At 41.4% G+C, this 16,286-nt stretch overlaps 1 protein-coding gene across 5 annotated transcripts in view; it reads right to left on the bottom strand.

The window, feature by feature from the left end:
• The window catches only part of clocka (clock circadian regulator a), a 64,211-nt gene extending 51,658 nt beyond the window's left edge, over nt 1–12,553 (bottom strand). For 2 of the 5 annotated variants that reach the window (XM_072682649.1, XM_072682653.1), the window contains exons 1-2: nt 12,374–12,553; nt 861–955 (exon numbers count right to left, since the gene is read on the bottom strand). The gene's annotated coding sequence lies outside the window, so the exon portion shown is untranslated. Of the gene's footprint in view, nt 1–860; nt 956–1,270; nt 1,472–7,293; nt 7,325–11,427; nt 11,609–12,373 lie in introns of those variants that run through there. The other 3 variants (XM_072682652.1, XM_072682650.1, XM_072682651.1) reach the window with 3 other exon arrangements.
• Nucleotides 12,554–16,286: the final 3,733 nt, after the last annotated feature.

Genomic DNA, 16,286 nt, shown 5'->3' with positions numbered 1-16,286 from the left:
TCTGTTCCTCTATTTTCACTAGAAGGTCATCTTTCGTATTCCTCCCTCTGAGAGGAAAAGAGGGGATCTGTGGTGGTGCAAATCCTAGACAGTGAGATCACTGGAAACAGCAGGAGAAAGCGGTGCATGAGTGTGTGAGTATGCTCTCCAGGGAAGTCCAGACTGCGGTCAGTCACAGTTCTGAGGCTCAAATCAGTTCAGTAGGCTTCTGCCACATCCATCTAGATTTCATTTTCAGTTGAAGAATTTAAAAAGAGAGAGAGAGAGACAGCGAGACAGAGACACACACATACAAATACCTCACACTAAGAAAGCACACAGGCCAACACATGTAGACTAATGTAACTGAGACTGGAGCAAATGGAATCCAATTGGGTGCTCACCAGTTTCGTGAAAAAGCCACGCCAGACAACACCAAAAAATGCCAGCAAAATCAAAAGCAAGCCTTGAATTTAAGAAGCACCAAACCATGTAGTGAAGTCCTGACTACATTTCCAAAGACGAAAGCCATTTTTGAAAGCAGAACAACATGAAAGGTTCTTGGAATGTCACAAGATCCCAAGTAGCCCAGATGCTTTTTGGGCAAAATTTGAAGTAATACTGCCATTGCACAAATAGTTTGAAGATATCAAAATTGAATTCCTCCCACAAAGCACTCCTGCACCCTCCACTAAAATCCATGTCAATCATTTGCTCTTTACCTGCGGACCACAAAAGCATAGGCGAACAAAACACAGCTAATAACCAGACTGCGAATTGAGAACGCCACATTCACAGCTCAACAGAGCATTTCCTTTTTAATAGTAGTCCAGAACCAAATGACTTGAGGGGTGGGGGGAGAGAGGAATTACCAATCCTACCTTGTTTAAAAGTGAGAAAGCAGGAAAAAAGGTCTGCCCCAGATTTTCATCAAGTTGTGCAACTCCAAACAGGGACGCTGGCTCTAGTACTCAGTCTGTAGAGGTTGAGAGAGAGAGAGAGAGAGAGAGAGAGAGAGAGAGAGAGAGAGATAGAGATGAATGTTAAATGTGCATCAAGGACCACAGCATCCAATTAAGTACATTACAATTCCTAAAAACCTTTTATTTCTCAAAATCCTTTTTTTTTTTTTTTTTTTTTTTTAATAACCCCTTAAAATGGTCCACCGGTGGGCAGGGAATGGTATTACAAGCTTCTATTAACAAAGAATAGTCCCACCAGTTTGAACAGAAGTTAAGGGGAAACACACCAAATCATGGCAAAAAGTAATGAGCCAAAAGGTGTTGCTCACCACCTAGTATTGTGCCAACTACATGCCTAAAGCACTTCGTCCTTAATATATATGGGCCATCATGGGAAAGCAGCTTCCGATGCAATCTGAAAGAGCCAGTGGAACGCAAGCCTAATCTCAAATCCGTCTAGCTTTTCCCACAGCGTACAGCACACTAGCACACAGTTTGTGCAATGCTACTACTATACAAACTATGCCTTCTACGCCCAATGCAACAGTAACTGGCAAAACATGGTCCTTCTAGGCTGACAACACGTTCTCAACACCCAGACATTCTCAGACACCATGCAGATTCCGGTGCACTTTCATGCTGCAAATCTTCTGTTCTACCGTCTCTGACCCTGCCATCTGTGCCTCAGCAGAAGTCGAGAGTCATCAGACAGCCTGTGTTTTTCCAGTCTTCAGCATCCCAGGTCTGGCGAGCCTGTGTCCACTGCAGCCTCAGCTTTCTGTACTTGGCTGACCGAGGTGGGAGCCGATGTGTGGAACCCGATGTGTGGGACCCGATGTCTAAGCTGTTGTAGCCCATGCGCCTTAACGTTCAACATGCGCATTCTGAGTAGCTTATCTGTTCACCACAACTGTACAGAATGGTTATCAGAGTTAGGGGTGAGCAGTACAATGATATTTTATTGAAATGCTGATAAACGTTGTTATTGTGATACAAGCGAGAATATTGTGAATCTGGTCAGAACTTAAAGACAACTGACCAAAATGGCACATTTTATTATAGAGAGCGATATTAGTGCTTTTTAACTGGATCAAGTGCAGCAGGTTCTGAATAGAAATCATTGCACTCCGTATGGCAGATGGTATTTAAATAGTAGAATAGTAGAATCTGTCCAAACTGATGCATTTTATCCCACCAAATATTGTGTATTGTGAAACTGTCTTTAAATATCATGATCTAATATTTTTCCCTACATTGCTCACCCCTACTGTGAATTACTGTAGCCTTTCTGTCAGCTCCAACCTGTCTGTCTATTCACTACTAACCCCTCTCATCAACGTCTATTTTAAATAAAATCCTGAGACTGTTCTGAAATTACTGGAAAATCTGGCAGTTCTAGAAATTCTCCACCAAAAAAATTATTAAAAAGATGGAAAAAATAAAAAAATAAAAAAATAAAACACACCACCAAATGTATTACTGTAGTTCGTCTCTGAATTCTGGATTCATATTAATGTGCTGTAGAAATTTAGGACACCCATGCTAAAGACTGACCATAAGAATTATGGTCACAATGTCATTATACAATTAATACAATTACATTAGCATTATCAAACAAAAAGCCATTTTCAAACATGCCCAATAAACATCAGACAGGAGTATAAACTGTTAATGCTGTGTATTTAGTGTATTTAGTGTGTGTGTATGTGTGTATGTGTGTGTGTGTGTGTGTGTGTATATGCACACGTGTTCAAGAGCAAAAGAGAAAACCCCACCAAAAGAGAAAAGAAAAAAAAAAAGAAAAAAAAAAAAGAATTTTCCAAAATGATCTCCTGCACTGAAACACGTCAACTAACCAGGACAAACTTTGCATTTCCTTCTGTGTGTCGGAGTGTTTTTGAGGGGAGTTCTAAGAATTGTTCTGGTTCCGCCCGCTTGCGTCTCCCAGAGGTTCTGATTAGAGATGAAATCAGAACTAAAACATCTGGGTCATCCTCAGTACTGGTGCAAACACCAGGGCTGCATAGAACAGTGTCGTCAATATTACTACTAAAACTTTTTATATTTTATTTTTATTTATTTTTTTATTTATTTTTAAAGCCGATTAATGAAACTTTCTATAATCAAAACAAAGACACACTGTCTTTTAGCCCAACTTGCTGCTTTAAAAGGAAAGCTTGCATCTTTCATAAAAACACAGGACTGCCAAATGGGGAACCACACAAAGCCAAAAAGCATAGCCAAATCCATACCATCATTCAGCCCAGTTGGTCAAACATGCTGGCTGTCAAAATGCATAAAGAGCGCGCCACTGCTGACCATATCTAAAAGAAATCATCTTCAAGCATCTGACAGCCCTTCAGGAGCTCGGATACTCTGAGTGAAGCAGGATGTTGGAGAACAAGCAGAAATGTGCCTACTTCAGACAGGAGACTTGCCCCCAGTACCCAATCACCAGCCAGTATTCCAAATGCTCTGCTTCGTAGCACAGAAGGTTAACAGTAAAAAGCATGTAATGTCTGTACACCTATAAGCTGTCAGTTTAGTTAGAACAGTAAAGCCTATTCTAGTGATTTTAGCTGTTTGGCTAAGCTACGCTGCACTCCGCAACCCCCACATGTTAGATGTTTTTCTATGGTTTTTAATGAGCCCACCTTTTCTCTGGCCTGGAGCGCGAGATCACTGGTCTGGGGCATTTTATGGAATTGTATAATGCAAAAGTAGGCCTAGGCTACCTTCCTCCTAGACACTCATCCTGTGTCTCCTGGCTGACACCAGCTGGCCTGTAACAGTGTGCACATACCAGAGTTTTAGAAAAAACAGTCATTTAGCGCAGTCATGACATCATCTTAAAAATGCTGTGTTTAAAGTTAGCCCTAATTTGGTTGGCTGAAAATGTACAGCCCTGCTGTCTTTGCCTTCTCAATCATGTCCTTGGCAAAGTGCACAGGTTAAGGCAAGTACACTCACACACCTTATAGCGTCTCATACTGTACAGTGGGTCCTACAGTAATTCCCACCCCATTTTCTGACTTTTACTAATATATATATTTACTAATACAATAAATATTATCCTGATACGAAAAGAAAGTTTCATTCATATATATATATATATATATATATATATATATATATATATATATATATATATATATATATATATATATATATATATAAACATCCCACTGGTTTCCAGACATCTATTATGTTAAAGTTAGGACTGTGACTATACTCGTATTGCAGCAATACAACGATTATGTGATGCCTAGCGCGGTGTTGAGCTCATTATAGTCATCACCGCAGTTATTTTTCATTTAGAAAATGGATAGTTCTGGCTTCAAGATCTGATTGACTGAGCCATGTGCAGTTTTTCACAATTACGATGTGTGAAATTTCACACATGGCAAAAATTGCCCATTCATTCATGTGCATTTAAGAGAGCCACAAAGTTTGAGTTTAGCAACACCAAGTTCTACAGTTCAAAACCTCTGCATACCAGGAACACCCCACAAGACCTGCCGTTCTGGAGATGCTCTGGCTCACCTAGTGGTCTAGTCATCACAACTTGGTGGAAGTATATATATGGTGGAAATGCATATGGTGGCTTTGATACAGACAAAAAAAAAAAAAAAAAAAAAAAAAGAATAAAACAATAATAATAAACAAAATCCCCATGCCACAAAATATCCATGGCATATTGCAAAATATGCCTTTTGTTCTGTTATCCAACAGACCATGACAAATTAACACCTCATGACTCATGACTGTTTCCTCCTTAAACATTTAATGAAAGGAAGCAAAACAGCTTCCACAACAAATGAGAATTATGCCACTGAAATTTCTCTTGCAGGCCTGATTACTGGTGGAGTATTTTATTATATTCAATACAGTATCGACTTAAATGACCCTACAAATCATAGTCCAAGATCACCTGCAACAATGCTAATCTTCCACACTCAGTACAACACTTTAATGAACAAGAACTACAGATCTTGCTGGAGTTCATTCTAAGCTTCTGGGCTACTCTAAGCTACTAAATTGCAGATACGGTCCATGTTGCAAATCTGTAAACTTCTTCTTCTCTATACATTTAAAAGGGCAATTTAGCATCCGGTCACAACAACAGCTCTTTATAGAGTACTGAGCTTCAATGCTCCTCATCAAAACATCTACACGTCTGAGGAAAAATAAGGAAGAAAAGCTACAGCAACCACTATAAGGAAGTCTACGTTTTTTCTGCCGTCCTTCACGACATCGAAGTTACGGTAGGGATATCCCGACCCAGTAGTTTTGCCCCCGTTCGAGTCAGACTCTCATAATGCAGAGTATCAGCAGATACCAATCCTATCTTCGTGTTAGAAATAATACAGCCACACAATTTAGCCAAAGTGTGCTGCTAATAAATACTAAAATTACTAGTGCCACACTGCAAACTCGTATTTAACCTTCTGGGAATGCTCCTCAGTGCCTCAGGGATTAAAATAGTACATACCTGATCCATTGAAATAAGCCTGGATCGGCTCAGGACATGCCTACGGTCCACGACAAGTGGACAGCATGGTACAAACTAGAGGCGGCACCAGTCTAATTCCAGATATTGGGCTAGTATCAGCAGAAAACGCTGCACTGAATATCAAGGGGGAAGAAAGAGCATGAACAGTGGGTAGCTGAACACGCTTGGAGGAGAACACTAACTGCCACTTCTGTTCCATCAGCTAACAGATGCCCACGCTGACCAGCATCACACTGAGTATGGAGTGGAAAAGGAGGGCCATCCTACCCACCCGGAGAGAGTGAGCACAATTACGCTCTCTGGGACTCCCGGCCACAAACAGCTGTGGCATCACCAGGGATCGACCTTGAAGTCCTGAAGGCATGGCTGACGCCACCCGGTAGCTAATTGGTAGTAATTGTTTTTAGGCATGAAAATCATCATCATCAACTCACAAAAGCAAGCTAACATATAAATTCTGCTCCTCTGCAAAACAGTAACGAGGCTAAGACTAACGGCTTCATGTTTTTTCAGTTCCTTTCCATTTTCCATCAGCTGTGAGGTGTAAAAAATAAATAAATAACAAATAGAAATCACTCAGCAGTCATAAAATGAGCCTCAACACAGCGCTGAATGTGGGGTCTGAGACCATGCAGTAAGCAGATGGAGGCAGGCGGGTTAGGGTGGAGTGGGCGGATGCTGAGAGCTCTAGGCCTGCAGAAGGACTCGTCATAGTGACCCGCACACCCACAGAGAAGTCACGAGTCCCTCCGGGCCCAGGGCCGCTGGCTTGGCGCCACTTTGGCTCTAGTGTCTATCTGAGACTGCCACACATTTGCCTGGGAATAGGACTGCTATTGACTCCAGCCTATTCCCCATATGGAGGCAGAATATTTGGAAAGATGCAGATACTGTAATGACGAGGAAGACTGAGGAGATCTGAGGAGAATAGCCTTAATTATTAAACATGCAGGTCTATATGAAGAGATCTGCGCTCTGTGGAGAAACGGAGAAGGCCAAGAACAGCCTGCGAGTATTACAGGATTATTGAATCTAAATCAAAATCTAAACAGGAAGGATGCATGAGGATACCGGCCTCATATCAGTTTCAGCAGAGAACTGCTCGACAAGTAACAGCAGATATTAAGCACATAAACACTCCAGTACCCCACGGGAAGCACTGCACAGCTAACGTCACACCCGACAGTGTAAGGGGCACCGTTTCAGGCAAGATTTGGTACAGGATTGGATTAGCTTTGTTCGGTTTAGGATTTCAGAAGTGTACAATAAGTACTAGAGGTGCAACAGTGCACACATTTTCAGGTTTCAGGAAGCAAAGCTTCTTATAGCAATAAACTTAAATACTGCTACAGAGTTTAGCAATGCCTAGTGCTAAGATCAGACCAGTGCCGTGTAAAAGCGTTGTCATTCTGCCATTTACAGAAACACAAGCTGTGTCCGTCACCTACCTAATAAATATATATAGCATTAACAAACTCTCCCATCCTAACTAGTACAATCCAGAGTGCTGTCTTTCTACTCAATGGCATGGGAACTAATCTGTACATACGTGGTCAACCATACTGTATATTTAAGAAAGGCTATTCCTGTCCACTTTGAGATCCAGTTCTTTCTGAGCACCATCAGGTACACAAGCACAGACGCAGCAGAGTAATAAATAATACGGTGAGGGGAAGTAAACACTGTTGGTAGAGTGCTCTTCAACAGGTAATACATGGCTGAGATTTTATTTTTTATACTTGATATGTAACCACTGCAGAGTCCACTGATCCCATTATTTTAGACATTTTCAATGGACCACACCATAACAAATAACAAGCTTAGGTTAAAGATGCTTACCCAACACAGTCATCATGGGTGCATCGCCCTGAAATTGGTTTCTGCTGGGCTACTAAGACACAATGGGAACAAAGAGGACAATCCAAAGCCAGCTTTGGAGACACTCAATGGCCTAAAATTGAATACCCAAACGGTTTACAAAGAGGGATGCACCGAAACTAAAATTTGGCCGAAACCAAAAGCAAACAAAATGAAACATTCGACTGAAGGCTGAACATGGACTTTTTCTCCACCGTTTAAATTAAAAAGCCTAAATAAATTTGCCTTCTCAGAAAAAAAATACAAAACACGCCAACAAAGCACAATGTCACAGACATCCCTCCTCCCTTGATAATTCTGCAAAAGGCTTTAACCGTTTTAAGCCAACATGTTTGCTGCTTTTACAAGAAGCACCTCATATTGTCACGTCCATTTGCAAAGCTAAACTGCATAAATTATTCAGCCTTTTCACTCACTCATATACACTTTGGCAGAATAATCTTGGTTGCCAAATATTTAGTCAATCCCTATCCCTAAATCCAGTGAGATTTTCAAAAACACCTGTTGCTAAACATGCAGTCATCTTGCAGCTCTTCATTCACAGACTGTCTCTCCACACAAAACACGGTTGTAATATACATACATACATACATTATATATATATATATATATATATATATATATATATATATATATATATATATATATATATACACACATATACACATACACACACACAAATATACACACACATACACATATATACATATTTATATATACATACACGCACACAAAAACACACACATATACATATATATATATATATATATATATATATATATATATATATATACACACACAAATTAAATATAGCCAAATGACAGTAAAAGGCTACAATAAGAGCAGCCTGTAGGTCAAGTTAACACGATAAGCTGTAGTCATTTTATATTTCACCAAGAGCTGATTTACAGGCTGTTAAAAGTGTGATGTATTAAACCTACATGGAGATTGCTAACGCTTTTCCTGCCCAGGAACACAAGCATGTTTATGTTCTCCTGTGGAAGCAGCTTTTCTGTGGCTCGCTAGCTGAAGAGCACATCTCCTGCTCTGTTGTATTTGTCGGTTAAATATTAAGTATTAAAGCATTTCAGCAGGGCGAGTTCAACAACAAGGAGATGACTGCAATGCTGTCTTCATCTACTAATACGCGTTTCTATTTATTTTTCAGGGTCTAAAATCTGTTTTTGGATGGGCTTCTCCAACAAAAGGCCATATTCAGAAGTTCAGCTCAGGCAATGAGTAATCTGTGTTTGGGAAACCTACGCCAGGCTTATTCGGCTCATCCAAATATACAGGCAAACATTCAAAGCATATCCAAACAGGAGAACGTTAAACAGGAACCAACACCTTCGTTGCCAAGTGTTTCGATACAGCTGATTTTAGGAGTCAAGGTAGCAAAACGCAGGTGGTCAATTATACAAGAGCCCATTTTGCTGAACAAGAAATCAAAGCATCAAATCCAATTTTCTGCATAAACACCAAATGTAATATTCATTACTGTCAAGTTTTCCACCAAAAAGTAGAGTATTAGAGTCCCTGCAACCCAGCAAACAAGCCATTGACAAAGAATCCTTATCAAGCATGGGTTTTTCATCCATATCATTAGATACCCACAGTATTTTGCTTTATTGTAACCACACATTTAACATCTCAGTCTGACTAATAACCACTTTCAGCTCACACTGTAACCCTTCTCCACTCTGTGGGCAGATTACTGGCTGTTAAGGAAGGCCTGTTAAAAAGGCTCCTGGTGAGAACCTCTTCAGACCCATGTCTCTCAGAGGCATAAATTAGCCAGAACTACTTTCTCAAGTATCATCAAGAGGAGAGCTCTGAGGGGTCACTTTTTAACCACCAGTTCCTGTGGAGATCCTGGTTTGTTGACAATTGTCTTTCAGTTCCAGAGTCCAGCTCTCCTAACCAAAGCATCAAAGAGCTGATCATCCATGACCATCCATTTCCCAGAAGCCTGAAACTCATTCGAAGAATCCAGCACGCTAACAACACCAGCAATACCACAGTCATGCTGGGTGATATATAACCTCTCTCAATACACTGTGAAATTGACATACTGTAATGTGATTATATACTGGGTGAGGCCTCTCTTTGTTCCCAAAACAGCCTCGCTTCTTCGTGACGTTGCTTCCATGAGATGTTGAAAGCATTCTTTTGAGATTCTGGCCCATGCAGACGTGACTGCGTCACGTAATCCCTTCAGATTATTCAGAAGCACTTCCATGCTGAGAATCTTCTGCTTTCTCACATCCCAAAACAATTCTATTGAACACCGAACTCATGGTCATGTTCATGAAAACCACACAGCGATGACTTCTGACTTTTGAGAATTCTGCATTGTCATGCTGAAGTAGCGTAAATCATGGTCATGAAGGGATGCACATGGTCAATACTCAAAACAAGCTGTGACATTCAAACAGTGACTACGAAAACATTCCCCACACCGCTACACCACCTCCACCAGCCTGGACTGTTGAGTAGTGCTACAGATTAGTGCTGCTGGCGCCAAATTGAACAAAGATTCATCACACCAGGCCACACTTTTCCAGTGTTCAGCTGTCCAGTTTTGGTAAACCGGTGTCCACTGCAGCCTCAGCTTTCTGTTCTTGGCTGACGAACTAGGCCATTGCAGCTCATCCACCTCAAGTACACCAAGTGGTTGGTGTGGCGCAACAGATAACATCACTACCTGCCAGTGAGCTACCTCCCCACGTGGGAGACTGCGGTTCGATTCCCGGTTTGGGTGACTATGCTGCACTACACCAATAAGAGTCCCTGGCACTACATTGGCCCACCTCTGTAATACGAGTTACCTTGCAAGTCGCTCTGGATAAGAGCGTCTGCTAAATGCCATAAATGTAAATGTAAGTAGCAATCTCAGATGCTTTTCTGCTTTAGGGGACTTGTTGATATGGGACCTGGAGCAATGCGTTAGCATTTCAGAGAATTGTAGGTATTTGGAGGAGGATGCAGCAAAAAGCCTAAAATTCATCACATGCCAACCGTGCATGATTTTGAAACGATAACATCTGGCAGCCCTACCAAATTTCAAATGCTGCAAGAAATCCTTTCTGTGGAACTTGCCTAGTAATCCAACCTCAAGTCTTACTATTCTCTCTGTAATACTGTGCTGGAGTATGATTCAGTGGAGGTCAGGCTCATATGCCTACCCCTGCTCCAGAGCATCTCATTCTACTGACGATGCTTTTCTATAGAGTATATACAAGCTGTGCGTGCACACCGTCAAACACCAGCGTCAGCAATGTGTGCACCTTAAAATAGCTGAATTCAACAATCAGAAGGGCTGGTTGGATATTTCTGAACATATACAGTGATCATTAAACCATAAAGGCGTATATCCAAATTTCGGACGGCCTTTCTGAAGTTATGCTCTCCTCTGCTTCTTAATAATAAAACGGTGATGGCCGTGCATGTCTGTAATCGTTAATCGCACTGTCTGACAGTCACACGCATGCAGAAGAATGCTCACATCCTGGATGTACAGCATTCGCTGTGTCGCAATAACCTCTCTTGCTTATCTTGCCCTGAAAGTGGCCACCTGACAGCAGCCCGCATTCAAGGATCTTTTTTTTTTTCACGTAAAGTTCACGGAGGACATCAAGATGCACGTGAGAGAGCCGGCAGCTCGTTCCATAAACATTCACCACCTCACCCCCACGCTGTTACTAGATTACTACCAGTGATCTAGTGGACCTGGATTGTCCCGTTTGGCTGCAGGGACAGCCTCGCCATTCTTGGAAGGCTTTGCATCAGATGTAAGGATTTTGATTGCATTCAACCACAGGACCATTAGTGAGGTCAGGTCCTCAGGTCCTGCTGGATGAATAGTTCTGGATCACAACCTCCACCACAACAACAACTCGCCCCCAAGGTACTGAATGGAGCTCCATCACTCCAGAGAACACAGGTCCACTGCACTGCAGCCATCTAACATTAGGATCACATACGAGCCCTTTCCATTCAGATTAGACAAGCTGTGTGAGAAACTGACCACCTGTGTCAGCAATAGCTGTTCAGGTAGCTGAACTCACCAATTAGAAGGGGTGTCTGGACACTTACAGAGCTACATGGACACGGACAGGTGGTGTTCAGGACATTGCTGTAGGCAATATCGCACTGATCAAGAGTAGACGTGAAGGTGGGGTCTCGCTACAGACCTGGTCTGGTCATTGAGTGACCCCATGAGATTTAAGCGCGTGAAGTTCTCTCGGTTTTCCCCCCGAGGCTTCGTCCGGCTGAAAACGGCTAAGCTAACGCCACAATTCATGGTGACATGCCCCCTGCCTCCTGCCGGCAGCCCTGAGGAGTAGGTGGGAATCGGGATTTATGTTTTTGGGAGCCAGCAGCACCGCAACGCACGCATCCTCCCCCCCCCCCCGGCCACCGGCCACCGGCCACCGCCGCCGCCGTCCCCAGACAGGGAGCTAATCTGTGGAGCAGGCTAGCCTAATAACGTTACTGGCGCGGTCAGCTGAAGACCGTGCGGCAGCCGCTAGCCGAGCCCACCCCTCTAACAGGTTGCTCTGAGCGGAGCCACGGTTAAGCGGTCGTTGGATCGGCAGCTGAATAGCTGAATGCCCCCCGCGGGGGGGAAATCGATGAAGGAGGACCGAAATTAGCGCCTCTGCTGTGGGCAGCACTACGCTGCCTCACACGGCACGAAATGCTGAAGTGTGACCTAGAAGCGCGCTGATCTAATAGCACAGGTCACAGCAGCAAAGTTTCTAATACGAGCCCCGCGAAAAGCGCAGCAGCCTCGGATAAACCCTCCAGCCGGGGGTCGGTTAGCGCGCTAGCGGAGCGCAGCGCAGCGCAGCGGCACTGTAAGCCTGCTCCTGTAGTCTCACTAGGCGAGAACGAAATGTGGGTCACCAGGCCTTCGGCTGCTTCCCCAGCGAGCAGAAGAAAAACACACACGCACACATCCATACACACACTCAGCGCCGCGCTTCTTTCGGCTTTCTCGTCTGTACCAAAGCGAGCGCCGCGCCTGCCGTGCACCTACCGTCCAGTTTTTGTCACATCACGCAGCAGCGTCGTGCGGAAAGACCCGAGCGCTCCTTTTCCTCGCTCGCTCGCCGTTGCGGGGGATTTCTCTCTCCTTGTTTTGGTTTAGATGGCCGCGTTGGATTGACTGGAGTTAGAAAAACAGCAGGGCCTACCTCGGGCTCCCCCCGCGCATGCGCACTGCGCACCAAGCGACAGCCTACACAAGCTGAACGCCGCCGCACAGGCGGTAGAGCTGCCGGGCGCAGCACCTCGGAGGATGCTTAAATATCCCAAATATGTCCGTGTCATTTAGCTAGCTACAGCACAGCGGCTTTAAATACCCGACAACTAAGCATAAAGAAAACCGACGGCTATTTATAAGAATAAGACACGTCCGCACACAAACACACACACACACACACACACCCCGGCAAGATCGGATCCGTTTATAGCACCGTCTTCTTATTTATGTGCAAAACAATTATGAACTCGGACTCGGTTTGTGGTAAAAAAAAATATATATATATATATAATAATAATAAAAATAAAAATAAAATAATAATAATAATAATAATAATAATAATAATAATAAAAACCCGCTCTGCTGTCGTGTTGCGGAGTAGCCGGAAGGCTGTCCGTTTGGTAAACAGTGTTAAATGTGGTCACAAGGCCGCCTTTCTACTTTCTTTTTCTGTTTTTCTGCTCGTTTCGTGTTACACAAACGCTCCCAATCTTTGGCCCTCATCTGTCGCTCCGCGCTTCTGGCCGAGAGCCAATTAGGTCAAACGCGCGAGCCAACCGACCTTGACTGCGAGCGGAGCGCGCGCGAAAAATAGTGAGGGCGGGGCGACATGAGTGACGCGTCACAGTGACCAATCAGCGCGCGGTGCGTGCGTGCGTGCGTGCGTGTGTGTGTGTGTGTCTGACTGAACTATCGCATTGACGATAGACGCGCTCATGGTCGCCAACAGCAAGTCGTGGTAACTAGTGGGCTTAGATGAGCTTTGCGACCTTCTTAAAATACAGTAATCAGCGCGTTTTTTAATTTATTCGTTGTAATTGTTTAATTGTTTTTTTTATTGATTTTATTTTAAATTAGTTGTGTTTTAATTATTTTGCAGCAACATGTGAACATGTGAGCACTGCACGCCAAACACTGTGGTAATGCGAAGTACACGCACATGTTCAGGGAATAGAGATCCCTCAATGTATAAATACACACACACACACACACACACATATGTGCAATTAGAGTCATTTGCAATAACCTGTTAATAATACTGTTATTGCTTTTTTACTTCTATAATTTATATTGTGTATATAGTGGTCATTTATCTACGTTTTTGTATCTGAGTGTCTTGCTATCCCTTTTCTGCTGTGACACTGTGAATTCCCCCACTGTGGGACTAATAAAGGATTATCTTATCTTATCACTGCACAGAGAAACATTGCACATTTCGAAATGTGCATATTTTCAGACTGGACAGATGCACCATACTACCACACGTGTTTGTCTAAAAACTCATTGTTATAATAATGTGTCTTCATGTGATCATTGTAAATTTGCCATGTCCCTCATGTGTTCGTTAGATCACGGGGGTTTAGCGACATCTCGTGGCCACACGTGGATGTTTCCGACGTTTAGAGAGGCTCTCTGCTGTCGGCTGTTCCTCTCGTCGTGCTGAGGAGGCTAGTCACTGATCAAACCTGCTAATATAGCTAATGCTATCTAGCTAGTAGCTCGCTTGCTAATGTAGGCGAGCAGAAAATAAGTCATTTAAGGAATAATGGCGACAGTGGTAACACCAGCTGCTCCACCTTTCAGATCCTCTATATGTCCACTATTCTTTTTTGCTCAACTGTTACAACTGACTGGCGCTGGTGTGGCATGACCATGCTTTCTGAACAGCTACACAAGCAGCTCACCAGCATGAGCTCTTTATTATCAGCAGGAATTTTAGTATGTTATACTAAACATTTGGACAGGATTTAGGTCCTTTAGCAGGTGAGAACTAAACCTACCAACTAAGGCAGGGTGAAATCAGATCCATGTGGGAAATGCCTTTGGCTTCATTTTGACCACATTTACAGACCTTTCATCTGACTCACCCTTAAAATGTTATGCTATAAAAATATTATTACTATATTTATATTATATGAATAAAGTATATATATAATGAATAAAGTACATTTTCTTACAGTTTTAACAGTCAGTACTGTAATATGCAATGGCCACTAGATGGCAGTCTATGAAAGCTGTACCTGCATCATTGGTGTGTTTTACAAAAAACAAAAACATAATTTACACAAATAATAAATAATCAGGTTTCATTGATTAGTACACAATACTTCTACCATGAATTAACAGTTTGCATGTAGTATAATCTTTATCCTACCAGGAGTTAAGACGTTTTACCTGCATATCTACACCAGTCAGCCATGAAATTAAAACCACTGACAGGTGATGTAATTATTACGTCTAACACCAGACTGGTCTACCCCTGTATTGTATATTTAAGTAATGTATATTTATGTATTGTATTTTTAAGTATTGTATATTTATGTATTGTATATTTATGTATTGTATTTTTAAGTATTGTATATTTATGTATTGTATTTTTAAGTATTGTATTATTAAGTATTGTATTTTAAAGTATTGTATATTTATGTATTGTTTATTTATGTATTGTATTTTTTTAAGTATTGTATATTTATGTATTGTTTATTTATGTATTGTATTTTAAAGTATTGTATATTTATGTATTGTATTTTTAAGTATTGTATTATTAAGTATTGTATTTTTAAGTATTGTATATTTATTTATGTATTGTTTATTTATGTATTGTATTTTTAAGTATTGTATATTTATGTATTGTATTTTTATGTATTGTATTTTTTAGGTATTGTATATTTATGTATTGTTTTTTTAAGTATTGTATATTTATGTATTGTTTATTTATGTATTGTATTTTTTATGTATTGTATATTTATGTATTGTATTTTTTAAGTATTGTATATTTATGTATTGTTTATTTATGTATTATATTTTAAGTATTGTATTTTTTAAGTATTGTATTTTTATGTATTGTATTTTTAAGTATTGTATATTTATGTATTGTATTTTTATGTATTGTATTTTTGTACTTATTGTCTGTGCACCTTGCCTTGTGTCTTGTCTTGTATTGTCCTTGCTTGCATCGTGCCCTATTCTGCACCGGAGATTTAGAACAGACCTCTAGCAGAATAAAGACAATAGAATTGAACTGAATTGAATCTGTCAATGGGGTGGGATGTACATATCAGTCAGTAAGTGAACAGTTTTTAAAGGAGATGTGTTAAAAGCTCTTGTCTTAAGCACATCTAAAAAATGGCAAGTCTTGTGGGGGGTGGGGGTTGGGGGTTCCCGGACAACCAGTGAGGCAGTAACTGGGTCATGAGCACTCAAAGCTCATTAATGCGATCCACTGAGGCCCTACATCACAACTTATTATTTTAGCACTTTCACATTCTTTTGTGTCATTCCTAAATGTCTGTGTGTTACGTCTATGTATTTTAAGACATTGTCTACCTCTTCAATTCACAGCTAGCTTTGCTTCCAAGTAATAATTCATATTCATCATCAGGACTCTACTATTAGTTGTGCAAGCCAAAGTCCAAAAGGTCTGACCTGAATAAAAAAGAGAGTGGTATGCTGGTATTACAGTATGTTGGTATTTTTTGAAAATGACAGTACCTATGTGTCATATTTCTGTCTAAATTAAAAAGAATTGTCTAATGATTTTTAACTCAACACTTGTTGAACTAAATCAGATTTAAGCTAAATATTCAATTCAGTGCCACAACAATTATTGGCTGGCTAACTGATGCTTCACTGGCACACATTTAGTAAATACTAAGACTTCAGTCTGAGGGCCTGTTTACACCTGGCC

The sequence above is a fragment of the Salminus brasiliensis genome, chromosome 1 (assembly GCF_030463535.1).
Source record: "Salminus brasiliensis chromosome 1, fSalBra1.hap2, whole genome shotgun sequence".
Lineage (NCBI taxonomy): Eukaryota > Metazoa > Chordata > Actinopteri > Characiformes > Bryconidae > Salminus > Salminus brasiliensis.
The sequence above is the reverse complement of the archived record's forward strand: the minus strand, read 5'-3'. Positions and strand labels throughout refer to the sequence as shown.